General features: G+C 51.7%; 1 long non-coding RNA gene across 11 annotated transcripts in view; it reads right to left on the reverse strand.

Moving 5' to 3' along the window:
- LOC149853819 (uncharacterized) overlaps positions 1-11939 on the reverse strand; it is a 32329-nt gene extending 20390 nt beyond the window's left edge. For 7 of the 11 annotated variants that reach the window (XR_016438989.1, XR_016438988.1, XR_016438990.1 and 4 more), the window contains exons 1-3: positions 11831-11939; positions 10903-11019; positions 1703-1788 (exon numbers count right to left, since the gene is read on the reverse strand). This is a non-coding gene — a long non-coding RNA (uncharacterized LOC149853819). Of the gene's footprint in view, positions 1-1702; positions 1789-2546; positions 3088-10902; positions 11020-11830 lie in introns of those variants that run through there. The other 4 variants (XR_016438996.1, XR_016438994.1, XR_016438995.1 and 1 more) reach the window with 2 other exon arrangements.
- Positions 11940-13245: the final 1306 nt, after the last annotated feature.

A 13245-nucleotide genomic window follows, 5' to 3' on the forward strand; every position in this document is an offset into this window, starting at 1 on the left:
GCAGCAGGGATGCTCAAACTGAGCAGCCACAGGGCCTGTGTTGGATATGGATGGCGACCTAATAAATATTATTGTTAACGACCTTGCCTAATGTTTGGCATTGTTCTTCTCGTGGTACTGGCATTTGAGTCCGGAAGTTTCAGTATTTGGACAGGGAGGACACAGGCTTTCCCAGTTCATGAATATTTGCAAGCCCAGGTTGTAACAAAAACCATCTCTCTTACACACACAGCCAGACAAGGCTCTTTAGGTAGACGTGATATCTTTTATTAGACCAACTAAATAGTTGGAAAATTTCCTTTTTGCAAACTTTCCGGTAGACCAGCAGATACAACTAGCATGCCCTATTACACACATACGCAAACATGCAAAAGATATTTCCGGTAGACCAGCAGATACAACTAGCATGCCCTATTACACACACACACACACACACACACACACACACAAGTATGTGCACATATATACACACACCAACATACATATGCACATATATACACACAAACATACATATTCATATATATACACATGCACGCTCCAGTATGCAAATGTGTATGCACAGGTTTATTTTACATATTTATATTTGCATACCAAAGCTCTGAAAAAACTAGTTTGGCTCAATCGATTTATTTTGTTTCAATACATTTGACTTTTGTTTTGGTTTTTTGCCTCTCTGATTTTTCATCTTTTTTTTCCGTTTAATTACTTCCAAACTGAAGCAATGCTTCATTTAGGAAATGTCAAAATAGGATGTTTTCACATGTTCAAGTTCTTTCCTTAAACAAGAAAACTGTCAACACTGATCCACTTCTGGAAGTTTCATTTTAAACAAAGTGCTTTCTTCTGATGGAAAAAATGGTTCTTCTAAAAATGCTCAGCCACGTCTATTCAACAGTAGAGCTACAGGAGTAATTCCATTAGCTGGCAACAGATTAATCGCTAGACACACGCCCCTCTGGGTGTGAGTTGCATATGTATTGGGAAGGTTGGCTAGCATAGTGTCTCTATCCCCCTGGGGCAGATAACAGCCCCTTTCCCCCTAAAGGAGCACACAAGCACACTACACGTAACAGCTGCCATTTCTGAGAAATCCATCAACATTTTAGCATAACCCCTCAACCTTTTTAGACTCAAGGCACAGACTCGAAGCACAACTCGGAAAATATTCGCTTGTAGTTTTCACCCTTTCTTTTTTTTTTTTTTTGACCGCAGAAAAATAATAGAGTGTTTTTTCTGCTGCAAAGAACTCGGAAAGACGGCGACTATGGATTGCTATTTGAAATCCCTGGGTTTATCTTGTGAATCATGCTCGTGAACCTCAGTGCTAACATTGTTTGGCACCCTTGAAAGGCGTTTAAGACACCCCAGGGTGCCATGGCACCTTGATTGAGAATCACTGCTCTAGTCAAACCCCAGCACGGGGCCTCCTTGCATTCTGATGATCTTCCGCCGCTGGAGGACTGCTGAGGTTACGGCAGGTAGCAGCCTTATAGCCAGCACAGACCTGGGGGAGTTCATAAATTCCTTTGCTGCAGCCAAGAATTAGAGCCCTCAGTGACACAGCACTAGCACCAGTAATGAATGTTTCCATTAAAACGGCTCAATGAAAAATCAGGTGTTTGTCAACTACCTGCTTTTCATGGAGAACTTCAGTTTTTCAGTTGGAATCTATTGCCTCCCCCCCCCCCGAAATATCCAGTACCTGCACATCTCAAGTAGAAGCAGCTCCTGCAGTGTCTTATGTCTGTCGTCACTCAGTTTTCAAGTTGTTGCCAGAAAGTCAACTGCCTGCAAAGAAAACAACATGCATTTCCTCCCCCCCCGATCTGCTATACATAGAAACTTTCGACTGAGGACGCACTGCTTTACAGAGGTGAATAAACATCACCCTGAGTATTTTGCAATGGAGAAACTGAGGCACAGAGAGGAGAAATGGCTTAGTTGAGCCTCTCGCCAAAACCAACGCGTGCTGGCTTAATTTTAACTTGCACACTTTTGCTCTGCTTCTCTGTTGCTGGTTGTAGGCACTGGGTTCTTCTCCCCCTCTGGCCCCCACTCGCTGCATCGTGTGACTGCTCTTTGCTAAAGAATGACCAAAAACGATCACCAAGACACCAGAAGGATGAAGTATGTCCTTGGGCAGAGCCTGAGCACCCCATATATATCTCACTGACTTACTAGTATGCAAGCAGTGTCCAAGCTTTGTGGTGGGCTTTGATGTGGGGAAGGACACCGCCTGGAATGGATGTGGGGTAGCATTACCCCTCACCCTGTTGTTGCATACATGGTTTACACCCCGTTGCAGTGGTCACAGCAACAGTTAGGGACGAGGGCATCTGGCAACTAAATCCAAACATAGTCATGCGTGGACAGCACCCAGCACAGTGCGACCCTGATCTCAGACTGGGGCTTCTGCGCATGACCGCAGCGCAAACCATAATTAGCAACAGCAATGAGCCAAATGGTTTTCCTGTGGGTTGGGGTCTGTTCTGGCTTTGGATGGCCCTGCAGACAGGGCCAAACCTCCTCTGAGCTCCCCAGCTCACCTTTAGCAGGCTCTTCTCTCTTTTCCTTGTTTTGCAGACTGACAAATGGGCAGGAAACCGACTCCTGGCTATTACCTGTGCGAGCTGCCCGCTCCCCCCTCTCCCCTCAGCACTGACTGAGAGCAGAAGCAGCAGGAATGGCGTATAAATTTTGTCTCTCCCTTAATAAATACCTCTATTACCTAGCTGAGTCTCTCAGCACTCTCCGGCTGGCTGGCACAGTCTCTCTCTCCCCCTCTCTCGCTCGGCGGCTTTCTGCCTGCCAGGCAGACGTGATAAACAGCGATTCTCATTTCCAGAGGGAATAAACAGCAGGACCTAATCAGACCAGGGATGTCTGTTGCAAAGGACTCTAGCCCGAGTCTTGCTGCACTCTCTAATGGTCCTGGTGCTCGCAGGAGAAAAATGTCCCCCTCCCTGGGCCCAGATGGAGCGTCTGGGTCCCGATGGAGAACAGGCTGGGGCTGCTCATGGCTTTGGCACCAAGATGCGGGGAGCTGCCAGCTCCTGGTAATGATTTAATTCATTCTGGAAACTGAAACGGATTCTTTCTTTTCAACTTTATCTGGTGAGAGCTCTGCGCTCTGCTCCCCCTGTGCTGCACTTACTGGTCTTGCTCTAGCCATTGGGGGGGGCTCTACAGGCTTAACCCTGCTGTTTGGGACCAACAAATAGGCCTTAACATAGGCAGCAGTCAGGCCAGGGCACTGAGAGCCCAAAGAAATTAAAACTGGGCAGCCCAGGCTGGGACCAAGGCGGCCAGAGTGTCCCACAGGGTTTGCCTGTGGTCCAGCAGTCTCAATCAGACCCCGCTTTCACATTCACTAGAGCCATCTCTATCAAGTGTCCCTGTGCTCCACAAAGAGCCAGTGAAATCAGCTGTATTCACAGTCCAGATAAGTTACAAGAGACCGAACGTGACCATAACACCCATGTTCAGGGGGCTCCGCTCTGTGGTTGCTAATGACGCCTTGGCACTCGCCGCTATGGTAGGGTCCTTAATCCCAAGGTCTGGCTGTACAGCCCTTAGGAAAGTGATGTTCCACCCACCTAAAGTATTCCCCCTTCTGCTCCGCCCTGGAGAGTCTTCCCCGCTCCTCCCCAGAGCTGCCTTCTAGGCTCAGATATTGCCGATTGCCAAAACTGCCATGTCCCAGTCCCAAGGCAGCGAGGCACTCCATTGCTGCTTGCAACAGCCTGTCGATCTTGAATTGGCCTCATCGGACGTCTTCAGGCCTGTAGACAAGACAGTCATCGAAGACTACCATCCTTGACTGAGAGAGACTGCCAAAGAAGCAGCGCCGCTGCATATCGAGGAGCTCAGGTTCCCCACGACCAGCTCAGTGCAATCTGTGACTGAGAAGCTCGTGGCAAAGCCATGTCAGCATCGGCTCAACAGTGCTGGAAGTTGGGAAGCGCCCCTTTAAAAGGATCTTTGTGTAGGTACGAGGCTGGTGAGTAGATACGTTTCCAGATCCACTGATGCCCAAGCAGGGCAAACACAGGGGAAGAGCAGGCTAAAGCCAGCAGCACTTTTGCAGATGAGAGGTGGCACAGCTGGCTGGGAAGAAGACCCAGCCTGGGACAGCGGCGGGTGCTATTGCCCGCGAGGTGCATCAACAAGATTGGAATAGCTGGAGGCACAGCCATGCTGGGATTGCACAAAATGGGCCTAGGATTGAGAGCAGGAGGTCCTTATAGCAGTGAATTGCTCATGTTGAGAGGAAGCCCAGGGCTTAAATAGTAGGAGCTGGGGGGGAAGGGCAAGGGCAGGGGACTGATGAGAGGAGTGCAGTAGCAAAGGGTGCTGCCAGCTGCAGATAGCTAAGCTTGCTTTGCCCGCATCTATTCTCTGCTAAGCTCGAGGCGGTGCTGCCAGTCTCAGAGCACCAAATTAACCCCCATGCCCCAGTTTTGATTGACTGGGGACAGGGTCTCTGCCCGAGGAGGTAGGTGGGGGGGGGGGGGGGAGGGAAGATGTCCCGGATCAAATAGCTCAGGCTGTACCACCTGCCTAGCAGAGATCCCTCCACTCTTGGCTCTCGTTAGCAATAACAAATTCTGTGCTGTCCTGCTGAGGGGAAGATTTAGCCATTAGCTCACCAGCATGTTGCATGGAGCACAGAGCTGCTGCAGTTTCAAAAGGAGGCTGCCCACCGCGGGGAGGGGAAGGTTATTGAGAGGCCATTGCTAAAAAGACATGCGTTTCCTTCCCCTGCAATCTGACACTGAGGGCTAGATTGCTAACAGTATGTGGTGCCAAACTCTCATTGCCTTCAGCAGGATTCGGGTACCTAAATCCCTTTACAGTCTTGCCTCAGCTCCATCAGGTGATACGTTAGTGCCTCTCTGTTCTCTGTTGGGGCTTTACCTGAGGCAGCCTAGGCCCACACATGGACCCTACACACAAGAAGGAAACTGCTGCTGTCTCGTTACTTTTCCCAATGACCAATGCAGGCAGGTGTGGATTCAAGCTCCGCAGGGAAGTGCCGAAAAGAGGCTGAGGTGCAAGGCTAGGCTCATCCCTGGGGTAAGCAGAGAGCTCACTGGAGCTACACCCTGGCTTGGTTCCTTACCAGGGGCCTTATCTCAGTGGAAGTCTCTGGCCGACTTGCTAGAAATACATATCAGGTCCAGGATCTGGGATCTAACCTACAGTGGATCATGTAGCTTCCCAATTTGCCCACTGCTGGCAAAAGACCAGATGGGGCTGGGGGTAGGAGAAGGCTTCTCAGCTGCTGCCCACGTCCACAAAGACAGGAAGGCTCCATCATACACAGGAGATCTCATGTGTAGGATAGCAAGAGAAAGCGGGGATTCTGGACTCCTTCGACCCCCCAAATGGTCCACAGGAGTGGAAAAACCGAGGGGACCCAACACATGAAGACATTTATGAATTTGTCTGGGTCTTTCTATTTATGCACCAGCTAAAGTGAAGAGTGCTTGCATTTTAGACACTAAAAAAGCCTGTGTGCTCCACTGCCATGCATCCCTCCCTGAAGGAGTGTGAGCCCAGGGGGCTATGGTCAGCCCTGGTCCTTGCAGTCTAAGGCAATCGGACAGGAAGTTTCCCTTGTTGCGTTAGAGAGAGCCTGTGCCCGGGACGCAAGGCGAAGAGGAAGACCCCATGCAGCAGCCTGCTCAGGAATGCTTAGACTTCTTAAGCTGCAGCGCTATGGGACTCAAACCCGCAGCCCAGTGCGTTATACTGGGCTTGTGGGGCACTGGTTGTCATAAGCACTATCTTGGCCATGCAGATTCACAGATTTCATAGACATTAGGGCTGGAAGGGACCTTGGGAGATCATCGAGTCCAGCCCCCTGCCCAAAAGGCAGGAAGTCAGCTGGGGTCATAGGATCCCAGCAAGATAAGCATCCAATTTACTCTTGAAGGTGTTCAATGTAGGTGCTTGAACCACCTCCGCTGGCAGGCTGTTCCAGACCTTCGGGGCTCGGACAGTAAAGAAATTCTTCCTTATGTCCAGCCTGAAACGGTCTTGCAGGAGTTTGTGACCGTTCGACCTCGTCATCCCTTGGGGCGCTCTGGTGAACAGATGTTCCCCCAGATCCTGGTGGTCACCCCTGATAAACTTGTAGGTGGCCATCAGATCACCCCTGAGCCTGCGCTTTTCCAGGCTAAAGAGTCCCCTGGCTCTGAGCCTGTCATCGTAAGATCTGTTTTCCTGACCTCTGATCATGCGCGTGGCTCTCCTCTGGACTCTCTCCAGCTTCTCCACATCCTTTTTGAATTGTGGAGCCCAAAACTGGACGCAGTACTCCAGCTGCGGCCTCACCAAGGCCGAGTACAAGGGGAGAACGACGTCCCAGGATTTGCTCGAGAAGCATCTATGGATGCACGCCAGCATTTTGGTCGCTTTACTAGCCGCAGCATCGCATTGCAGGCTCACGTTCATCTTGTGGTCAATGATGACCCCCAAGTCTCTTTCTTCTGTAGTGCTAACCAACGTAGCACTGCCGAGCCTATAAGGGTGCTGCAGGTTTTTCCTCCCAAGGTGGAGAACCTTGCATTTTTCGGTGTTAAACACCATGAGGTTCTCGTCCGCCCATTTGCTGAGCTTGTCCAGGTCAGCCTGGATCACCCGCCTATCTTCTGGCATGGATGCTTTGCCCCAAAGTTTGGTGTCATCGGTGAACTTGGCCAGTCCACTTCTGACTCCAGTGTCCACATCGTTAATGAAGATGTTGAACAGTATGGGTCCCAGGACAGAGCCTTGAGGGACCCCACTGGTCACAGGGCACCACGATGAGTGACTGCCATCAATCACAACCCTCTGGGTCCGACCACGGAGCCAATTTCCCAGCCAGCGGATCGTGGTGGAGCCAAAGCCACAACCGGCCAGTTTGGCCAAGAGGTGATCATGGGATACCAGATCAAAAGCTTTTTTGAAGTCAAGATATATGACATCAATCTCTTCTCCCTCGTCCAGGTGATAGGTCACCTGGTCATAGAAGGAAATGAGATTGGTCAAACAAGACCTACCCGCAACAAACCCGTGCTGGCTGTCCCTTAGGATGTTAGCCTGGGCCAGTCCCTCAAGGATGGCCTCCTTAATAAACTTTTCTAAGATCTTCCCCAGGATAGAAGTCAGGCTAATGTGGATGTGGACTTGAAGCCCAGAGAGCCCAAATGACCTGCCCACATAGGAAGTCTGCGGACTAGAACTAAGACTGTGGTCCCAGCACCGAAATAACAAGGCTAAGTTTCTTATCTCTCCTTGACCGCTTGCACAAGCTCCCTTCTACACGGTCTTGCTAGTATTCGGGGTTTGGTGGGTCCAAAAATCAGGCAGGACAACTTGGCTCTGACCTGTGACATTGGCACGATGTGCCATAGGGAGAAAATCAACCCAGGACCAAAAGAACGAGGCCTTTAAACATCCTGCAAAGGGGTCGAGTCGCGTTGGATTCCTGCTTTGCTCTGCTCTCCGCTCCTTTGACGTCCAGCGTTTGTGAGAGGGCCAGCACCAGGTGGAGACTTCCCCTTGTGCGGCTGTCGTGGCAGCTGGATTCGGCAGCCTAACCTACACAGACAGGGACAGAACTAGGAGAAATGACTGGGCCTGGGGAGTGTACTGGCAAAGGCAGCTGGAAATGCGCTTGGACATAGCACGTGGGGTAAGCCAGGGCTCTACAAAGGGAACATGGACCAGTAGCTGGCAGGAGTGGGAGGGAAGACCCCTCTTGGCCAGGCATAGCGATCCGACTGATCAAAGACACGTCAAGTGCTAGCAGTGGGAGGCCAAACACAAGCTACTAAAACGCATGCTTTGAAAAACACTGTGAAGTCAGCACAGCTATTCCTGGAGCTGTCTGTTGCAGGGAGTGATCGGGCTGTTGCTATGAGCATGCGAGTATGGGGGTGGTGGGAACAGTATTTCTCATTCATTTAACCCCACACATACTAAGAGTCCCTCTCCACACCAGTCTCAGATCTATCCCAGCTGCAGTCAGACCTGGGATCGGAGCCCTTAACCAGCTGCAGCGGTTGGTAGCTGCACAAGAACCAGGGTACCGAATCCTGCCTGAAGTCTGCTATGAACCCACACCGGTACCGAACACACTGCAAACCCAGACCTTGAGCTCATGGACAAACTTCTCTGAAGACCCTGAGGGTCAAAGCTTTCAGCCCGAAATGCCATTTTGAGACCTGACCCTGGCTGCCGTTCCCCACTCTGCTGCCAACTTGCTGCGGGACCAGGCTCGCATGGGACCCACTCCTGTCCAGTGCTTGGACAGTGCCGGATGAAAAGGACTGTCAGGGAAAGGCATTTGTTATTTTAATCCTTCCAGGACCTTGTCTCCAATCCTTTTCCACTAACCCCCAAAAGCCAAGGCAGCAGGTGGGCTGGGGAGAGGCCAGCAGCTGCCACCTTTTCCTTCCCTGTTCTCTTAAAAACATTGGACCAGGCCTTGAATTCAACTCTGAGGCTGTTTTCCAAGCTGGGAAGCCAGAGCCGAGCCGAGCCACCCAACCCACAGCTGGGCATCAAAATGGAAGCGTCTTCACTTGGAGAGATGCTGAGAAACCAACAGGTCCTGCTGAAGCTCATGGGGCAAATGAAACCATGGGGGAAACAGAGTCTATTCTTGCATCGTTTCCAACCCAACGAGAAGTCAATGAGACTTCCCAACCAGCTCTGCCGAACTGAGCCTGGAAAAGCTGTGAGCGACTTAGCTGGATAAAACTCCCATGCTTTGCCTCCAAGAAGCTCAGGGCATGGCTCATGTTGCACCGTGTCGTGCACGACTGCGGGGGGACTGAACTCAGCTGGGTCCCTTGTCTCAAGAGTTGTACTGCGCCATATGGGCTGCCCCTCCTAGGCTTCTGCCTGTGTTATTTAATGCAGGAGGGAAGCAGGGACAAATGACCCTATAGCTATAGTGCTTAAAATCTCATTAAGGCAGGGCAGGCTGAGCAGAAAGGTTTGATCGTGGCGGGAAATCCGTCACGGAAACAGTTTCCGCATTAGTTGCCGGTGTAAGCAGTCTCCTGAGGCAGCTGTTTGGGAGCAGGAATGATACAGATGGTTTTGCTGGAAACCTGATGATGGCAAAAAAAAATCATGATCTATTGGCAGAGCAGAAACACCGACCGCAGCCAAAGACGGGGGAGCAGCAACCACTGAGGAGGAGAGCGCAAGGTATCTGGAGGAAACGGGGCTCGGCGACTGGGTTAGGGGCTGTGGAGGGAGACAGCCGACATGCCCCGATCGGGGGGTCTGGTCTGTGGGGTTTCTCCGACAGCCCCTTCAAGTAATAGTGAGCGTTTCACATGGGGACATTCACCTTCACGCCTAAAGGAGGTTGCCAAACCCTGCTCCAAATACCACGTGGCCAGGCTAAGGAATCCTTCCATGAATACACTGAAGGCCCGGGAGGGTTAAGGGACTGGTTGCAGGCCTTTCAGCCCCTCAGTAGCAGAGCTCGTGGAGAGGCCAGGATGTAGGGCTACTGCTCCCTCTTCCTCTTTCCCAGTTTCCTTCATTCCTTTCCAGACGGGAAGTGGAGCTCACGTGCCCCAGCCCCCGGCTCTAACCACTGCATCGCGCTCCTTCCAGAAGAAGGACCAGCCTTCTGGGGTCCTGACTCCAACCTGCTTCCAGCTCTGCCTCTGCTGCTGCTTTAAGTAAGAAGGAAATAGGAGACAGTTTAATTGGAGCTGGGAGAAACTGAGGGAGCCCAGCTGCTCTCAGACCAGGCCGGTGCTGATCGCAGCTCCGTAGCCTGGAGATGGGAAGGACCAAGGCAGTCGCTAGCGCATTAGCCTGGATGTACTGTACCAGCTGACGGCTTTACAGGGGTTGCTGGCACAGCCTTGCGGGCAAGCCAGTGGCTCACAGGGCAGGGCAATGCAGTGGGCTGGGAGTCCTGGACGCAGGCATCGTGCTGTTTGGTGTGACGGATGACCGAGTTCGTAGGGGGAGCACAAGGAGGGCTGAGGCAGCGGGCGGCCGCAGCTCAACACTGCGATGCATCGGAGAAGGGGCAGGGCTGGGATGGAAGGAGCTATACTGCAGGGCTGGGATATGGAGACAGAGCTGGGCTGGCGGGGCAGGCCCGGGGGAGCTGCTGGACAACAGTGAGGTGCATTGGCAGAGCAGCGGGGCAGGCAATTGAGGGAAAGGGGACTCTGGTGTGGAGTTGCAGAGGCCTAACGTGCACGGCAGAGTTGCCGGAAAGCCAAGCACAAGCACAGGGGATTGCTTCCAATTCCTACTCCCCACCTCTCCAGTTTCACCAGGTCCCTGACCTGAGCAGCACTTTACCCTCTGCTGGCTACGCTAGAGGTCTGGTGTCCTCATTTTATAACCAGCAGGATTTGGGCAACTTAAAACCCACACACAAAAAAAGTAATAAAAAGACATAAATCACAGGAAAAAATTATCTGCAGAATTTCAGCTGCTGAACGACGCCTGTGAATTTAAACAAGGCAGAAATGGCTTGAGAAGGGAAATGCTCCGGAGCTCCTTTATAATTTAATGCGGAGCAGACTGCGGTTAATCCTGTCTTAAGGCTTCTGTCTAGCGACTTGTCTCCTACATTGTTTCCCTCTAATTCATTGCTGCATTTCCATAAGGATCGGGATTCATGTCCCTGCAGTTTATGACTAATGTTGGACTCCTGTGGGTGCAGAGTGGCTAAAACTTATTGCCACCCCTACCTGAGCCCAGGTTACAGCCCCCTCCTCTGTGCTAACCCTCAGTCGCCCATTTGCAAAGCCCATGTTCTTTGGTTCAAGCTAGGGCCACTTCCACCTGTGGCTCTGTAGAGGTCCTGGTTTGATCCTCAGTGGAGACCAAAAAGGAGACCATCTAATGAAGCAAGCTCAGACTCACCAAAGCGTATGCATCTCCGATTTAGTCTACAAGGTGCGTCTGTACCTTGGCTTCCACTAGCTGTCAGATTTCTCCACTCATGCTGGCAGCTGCATTTCACACCAGCTGTCAACACCACTGCAAGGAAAAGAGCAAAGAAAACCAGGTGCCGTGTCCATCACAGAGAGCTGCTGAATCCTAGCAGCTGCTCAGAGGGCCCTGGTGTTGGTGCTCTGCTCCGTTGTGCACAGCACTGGTTTATTATTACAGGTGCCCAGGGGCCCTCGGCTGTTCCAACTGGTTCATTACTGGGGGCCCGATCCTGAGCGCTGCTGAGCGGTCCAGCCCCAAGGCGACTCCCAGACACCTTACACGGTGCGGCCCAGGACTGAGAGAGCCCAGGTGCTGAACGTGGCTCAGTTTCCCCATCTGCAAAATGGATCTTAAGATGCTGCCTTCCTTTGTAAAGCACTCGGAGGGTTACCAGTGACAAGTGCTTGTATTGGTCCCTATGTCTTGTCTGGGTCATGCTGCAAGTCTGTGGAAGAGCTGGTCATTCAGCCTAGATCTTCTGCAGGCCCCATAAACGCCCATTAGATCTTCTGAAGTCCAGCCCACACCCTCAGCCGCGAGCCCTCTTTCCTCTTCTACCCCTTCCCCCCCCGAACTACCTGCTGCAGTCGAGGGGAGCTGGTGATCATGTCCCAGGTGCAGATTTCCACCAGTGTTGTTGCCATCTCATTTCAGGCAACTTTGGTCCGTCTCCTCAAACTCAGCCCTTATGTGACACAAGATGGCCATTTTCTAAATCAAAGCCAGGCTCAAATTTGCATGGCAGAGCTGGCTTTGCTCAGATGGGGGCTGGTTTTCTACCTGGAAATAAACTCTTTTTTTCCCCCCCCCATATAGGTGAAGAAAACATTTTAAAGGGCATAGTCAGGTCTCTTACCCTGCTGTCTTAGATGAGTGAGTCAGGTCCGTTCTTAGTTTCTCAGGCCAGTTTTATTCTTCACAAAACCAGCTTTGAATCCAAAGCCAAACCAAATCAAACCTTCTTTCCTTTCCAGACACTAGGAAGAGGAGTGATTTTAACTCTCAGCTGCTCCAGCACAGCAGCCTCCCCTCTCCCTCAGCGCTCCCCTCCAGGAGTTTTTAACTCTTCGTGGCCCCGTGGTGGATTTTCAGTGGGGCTGAGGTTCCTAAATCACCTGGGCAATTTTGACTCTTTCACCCTCAATCTCCATGTCACGGTTTCCCCAGCAGTCACGTGCAGGCAGCAACGCCCCCGTCTCCCAGGGGTGCTGTGCGGCTAGATCAGATGAAGCATGCAAGGTGCTTGGGCGCTACAGCACTGCAGGCCCTCAAACCACAGAGCTGAATAGGAGTCTCCAGCAAGCCCACTGTGCAGGAGCACTGGCTTTTAATTGCTGGACTGCCCAGCACCCTCGGTCTACAGAAAGCTGGTTTTGTCGTCGGCTTGCTCAGGGCAGACTCGGAGCTCAGCCAAGCCACTCTCTAAGCCCGCGAAGATCAATACGTTTGCTCACTGTGGCTAAGACGCTGCGTGTCAGGCAGTGTCTAACAGGTGAAAAATGCAAGCAAGTGATGCCATTTCTTTCTCCCTCTGAAACCTGTTAGTTACTTTAATCCTGGCCTTTTCAGCAGAGGAGAAATCCTCCTTTCCTGGCTGCGTAAGGACAGCTTAGCAGAATATCTTGTGTTCTCTCTTGCTCCTTTTTTCCCCCCTCTCTGTCAATCTCTGCTGCATTTTTCTGCTTGGAAAAGGTGTGGGAAAGCATTAGACATACCCCACACTCCTAGATACAGAATAAGCCGCACTTTCCAGCAGGGACCCTGCACCGAGCCAAAGCTAACAGCACCTAGCTCACGTAGGCTGTTTCACTCATAGTTCACAACCCGTAACAGAAACATGTCCTCATTTCACAAAGCGAGGTGCTCAAGCCATGTATGTATATATAATCACCTCCCTGCACTGCTGCTGAGACGCTTGCCCCACCCTGCCCATACACACACCCGGCAGTCGGGCACGTGCCCCGCTGCTGCTCTCCACAGCAGTGGAGGCCTGGGCTATGGCCATGAGACAGCCTGTTTACAGGGCCTCTCCAGCTCGATCACAAGCAGGTAACAGCTCGTGAAGGAGCCTGTTCTGGCCAGACTTCCAGCCGCGCGTCAGAGTGGGCAAAGGTCCCTTGTGCTTTCTTCTCTGGAGACTTCACTTTGGTTTCCCCTTCCCCTGAATGCCCCCGCCCAGCCAACCAGAACGAAAGCTCACTCTGCCTAAGGCAGACACGGGTCTTTGGGTAAATCTCATATCTTTTATTAGAGCAACTCAAATCGTTGGAA

Source organism: Crocodylus siamensis, chromosome 13 (genome assembly GCF_052110815.1).
Source record: "Crocodylus siamensis isolate JL-2025a chromosome 13, ASM5211081v1, whole genome shotgun sequence".
NCBI lineage: Eukaryota > Metazoa > Chordata > Crocodylia > Crocodylidae > Crocodylus > Crocodylus siamensis.